General features: G+C 34.3%; 1 long non-coding RNA gene across 1 annotated transcript; it reads left to right on the plus strand.

Moving 5' to 3' along the window:
• The first annotated feature begins 311 nt into the window (after positions 1–311).
• Positions 312–4,614, plus strand: LOC129928025 (uncharacterized). The gene is made up of 4 exons (XR_008779617.1): positions 312–420; positions 1,353–1,425; positions 2,178–2,299; positions 4,433–4,614. It is a non-coding gene; the product is annotated as an uncharacterized LOC129928025 (long non-coding RNA).
• Positions 4,615–4,825: the final 211 nt, after the last annotated feature.

The following is a 4,825-nucleotide window of genomic DNA, read 5'->3' on the forward strand; positions in this document are numbered from 1 at the left end:
AGAGTCCTAAAAATCACGAAATTCAAACTCCAGGCCTTCACTGACATTTTGTCCTAGACCTCTCGGCTTGGAAGCCAAGAGGTTTTCCACTCAGCCACCACGACAGATTTGAAGAAAATCTACTTCTTTCTTTTCTTTTGGACCACGTGACATGTAATTGGAAATAGATTGAAGTTAACGGATGTTCTTTTGTTCTATCTTTCAAATTCTTTGCAACGTATAAGACATTGCTTTCACTTTATATTTTATAAAAGTTTTATTATTTTAAAGCATTAACAACTAGATTATATTTCATTCTGTTTGTATATTTGTTCCGATGTTCAATCTATTTACTCAATGCTTATTTTATTATTTACTTTCAACATGTGCCAATAAGACCAGCAACAAGCGGCGATTCTGAAAGAAATGTTTCTACCGAGTGTAAGTATTTGTTATATATGTATTACAATTCCTCTATTCAAGTCACTTCTTCGTGAAGGAACCTGGGTGGGTGGACGGATAGCTGATCTCAAAAAACGGCTCTAACGATGTACCTAGAAATTGAGCAGTTGATGTAGCCTACATCACTTAGAAAAGAATTATAAGCTTGTTGGCTACATGGGGAAAACCCTAGTTAAACGTTATAATTTGTCAAAATAAAAATAAATAAATGTAAATTTGGCTTGACTGACTTACAGAAAAAGAGATGCATGACTTAGTCAGCCATTATGTTCCGAAGTTATACAATAAGTTGCTTCAATTTTATGGAAAGAGTATTTAAGTTTTAACAATATTTTTGTACTTAAATCTGATACATATATATATATATAACTTTTATAGGCCTATCTAGAAGCTAGAAACCATTGCAAGGCTTGATTTTAATAGTTTTAAATCAGACGTCTAGGTCTAGTATTAGATCTAGATGTCCATATAATGCTAATAACAATAAATAATTACAACAGTATGAATTCCAGCTTGCTTAATTGGTAACTCCCATAGACACATAGATATATATGTTTATGGTAACAACATAAATTCAAGCATCATCACTGGTTCGATACCCGGTTTGAACCAAATATTGTTTTAATTTATAGCTTTTTTATGTTATTATATTTTAAGTTGTGTAATGGATGTCTTTTAAAATATGTAATTTTTTTATGTTTCTCTTGTTTAACTTCTAGAAATTTTTTTTTTTGCTGACTGAAGGAAAGACAGGAAAAAAAAAAGACCAGTTGTGAGAAACATATAACTATACACTTATTTAAGCCAAATTGGATCAATGGTATTAGCGTCTGATACATATTTTTGTTTTAGACTTACATTGACTTTGTTATTAATTAAACATTTTCTTATATTTCTGATCGATTCATTAGTGTGTCCAACACCCAGAGCGCCGTTAAATGGAGATGTATCCTGTGAATATTCTGATGCAGTACAAATCAACATGTTGGTAAACTGTTCTCCTTCTTCTTGTTTTGTTTTTTTCATTCCATTTTTATTGTCCATCTTTCATGCATATGCAGTGCGCTGTGGTCCAGTCGTTTAACTGGACCTGCTGGGAATGGAGAATCTGGGAGAAGGCGTTCAGAAAACACAATTCAGCCCAAGTTAACAGTAGACAGCAAAGTGGGTTATGCCCCTCTGCCACACATCACAAAATTTTACAGTTTAAAACTCTTAAAATGTTAACATCCTTCCTGGAAAGTATATATGATGTCTGGCGCTGAAAGTTTTAGGTGATGTGAAAGTTCTGCAGCAGTACCACCCTCTGACAGGCATCGAGAATATTCTTAGGGAACGGGCCTTGAAGGTATCTCTGAAGTCAGTTGTCTTTATCCCCTCAGTTGATATAACAACAGAGTATATTGTTATCTTAGACAACTTCCATAACGCTTAATCTCCAAACCAATGTTCCCATATTTTCTTTCTTTTTTGTTTTTCACTTCTGTTTTTCTTATTCTTATTACAATGTTTAGATTCCAAATTCTGCATTTAACTGAACTGACATTTTTAAGCATTAGAACTAGAAAAACATATTTGTCAGCGTTATAAAATATAATATAGCCAATTTTTCGTCAACTACGTAGGTAATTGCCAAATGTTAAGATTATGTAAAGAGTTTTAGCAAATAAAGTAAAACTTGGAATCTTGGTCTCTCTATAAATGAATCCAAGTTTGCTTACATTTTCTCGTTCTAGTTTCTGTACGGCCACATGTAAACTTGGCTACAAGTTTAATGGTATAGATGCCAAGGACTTAGTGTATATTTGTGATGTGACAACTGGCTTCTACGACGACGTAAATATACCTAATTGCATCCGTAAGTTCCTTTACCTTTACCTATCCTTTAGTCTATTGGACCGTTAGGGCACCATGCAAGATTTGTCGACCGTAGATTTTTAGCTTGCGTTATTTTACAATAGTTAGCAGGTCATCGTGGGGTTCAATGGCTGCAGTAACCCTGTCTCTAATCTTTTGGTTTGTGATGTAGTCTTTGTATGTGATCCTTCTGTAGCATCTCAATTCCATTGCTAGGATCCTTCTATCTAGCTCTGCAGTGAGAGTCTAAGACTTACAAGCATAAAAGAAATGTGGCCATGACCAGGGGGCGCATCAGTCTGGTGCCGAGGTAAGTTCCCTGATGCAAAAAAACGTGACATGTAGCATTATAGCAGCACTAAGGCACAAGAATGGTCAAGTCTGATCTAAGATTGTTTCCACGATGGGATGGATTGAAAGTCCGTGTTTCGAGTCCTCCTCGGGCCTTGTCTAGCTTCTGCCTTGGTGTCTTAAATGTCATGTTTATTCGTCTTTTGTTTTAAAAATAAAACTTCAAACTCCATTGATGTTTTGTAAGTTTCACTGGTAGCTAGATAATGAAACACACTATACGTAAGTTAAGCTCTACTTTTAATCCCCTCTTTCTAGTATTATCTAGGACTACGCTACCCAGTGGACTCCGGGTGGAACTGTTGTAAGAAGAACTGATTAGGCCAATAGGGTAGCAGGGTAGCAGTGTAGCAAAAAGCAAAAGACTTCGCAGGGGTGCGCAAGATGTGAAAACACTTTCATTGCACATGACGGGCTCTACAAACAATATAATAATAAAACTTTAAACAGATCTAAGAATTAATTTAAAAAAAAAATGGATAGATTCTAACATATCTTTAATTTTTTTTTTTAGTGGACATGGTGCTGAGTGCTGGGTCTCTAAAACAAGTATTATGATTTATGTATTAGGACACGTTGGCGTTTATTTTTTGTTTTTAAAATTTCTAGATGTTTATAAGTAGCATCATACAAATAGATTTTTATATTGAATACAAACGTTAATATAGCAATGTCTAGTACAAAGTCTGAGCACTCCATTTCCCATTCTTGGATCAAGTTAAAACGTTACACAATGAATCATAGTTCCTAACAAAACACGAATCAATAATAAAAAAAAAAGTGTAGTTAATTAAATAGTGGTCATTAATTAATTTTGTTTGATATCAACAAAAGAACAAAAATCTTGCAGTATTGAGATATATGGCAGTCTCTTAAGTCCTTCCCCCTTAGATATAAAAAGTTCTCCTCTCAGGCTATACGATCTAAAAGCTAGATGATGAAAGGATCGTCTGGATCTGTAGTCTATGGTTAACGAGGTTGTCATGTGGCCAGCACAAAGACAACCGCCTTTACTTTTCCCCAACTAAAGTCAAGTACCCATTAGAGCTGGGTGGACTCAGAGGCGCCCTATGGATCCCGAAATTTAAATTACCTGTCTTCACTAGTATTCGAACACGGGAACTACGTTTCGGAAGCCACCGCGCTTTACCTTTCGATATGCTTCTGTTTTTAAAGTATTTTTTTTTTGTTAATTATGTTCTTCTTTCCTGGTTAAAGTCTAGGTTGTCAAAATGTTTGTCAGGAATATTCTTAGCCAAGTTCTAGTTGGTTTCATCTAATTGCAGTTCTAGTAACATTAGTTTCGTGATATGTTTTGGCTAGCCATCCAATATCCCCACCTCCTTTACCTGAGCATAGGACCGGCATGCTACCTCGTTAGTGTGTATCCAGGCAGAGTTAATGCTCTTCTTTTAATACATCTTTAAAATTTCATTATGAATCAATAAATGCAGCGGGAACAGTTTTATTTTTAATTTTTCTATCATTGACGATGAACTTTGAACCTGCACGTATATTGCAGACTAATTTTATATCAATTTCTTGTTCCTCTTAAAAGCGCAGAAATATTTTCCATCCTACATTGCATACATTCGTAGCTTTAAAAAAAATACGCTCACATTTAATGAGAATTAAAAAAAAAAGAATAAGAACTCGTATGATAATTCTTAATATTCTACTTTGGGATGTAAGTTGTTGATATAATAGTAGAACTCTTTTATATTTGTAAACACGTTTGGAACTCAAATATGTGACAACAAAATGTCTTTCTATTTTCATTCAGCGATAGCACGGCCTACGTTGGTGCCGCCACTGGGATAAGGGAGAGATGAACACACAGAGATACAATGAGGCGCCTCAAGCTGAAACATGTCAACATAAATCTTCAATTTCTTTGATAATAATTATAAATCTTTTAAAGTCTTAGACTTATTCAAACATGCATAAGTAAGCATTATTTCGATTCATAAATAGAACTGTTTTGTTAATTAGTTTATTTGTAAGTATATGTTCTGTGATTAAACTTAAAAAAAAAACCGTAATGATAATTTTGTTTTGTTATTCTCTAATACAAATATAGAGATTGAATTTATTGAATGATCATTTATGGGACATTGTTACGGTCGTAGCGCAGCACGGTGTGCATGAATAAAGGTGCGAATTTGTGTAATGGATG

This window comes from Biomphalaria glabrata, chromosome 9, assembly GCF_947242115.1.
Source record: "Biomphalaria glabrata chromosome 9, xgBioGlab47.1, whole genome shotgun sequence".
In the NCBI taxonomy this organism is placed as follows: Eukaryota; Metazoa; Mollusca; class Gastropoda; family Planorbidae; genus Biomphalaria; species Biomphalaria glabrata.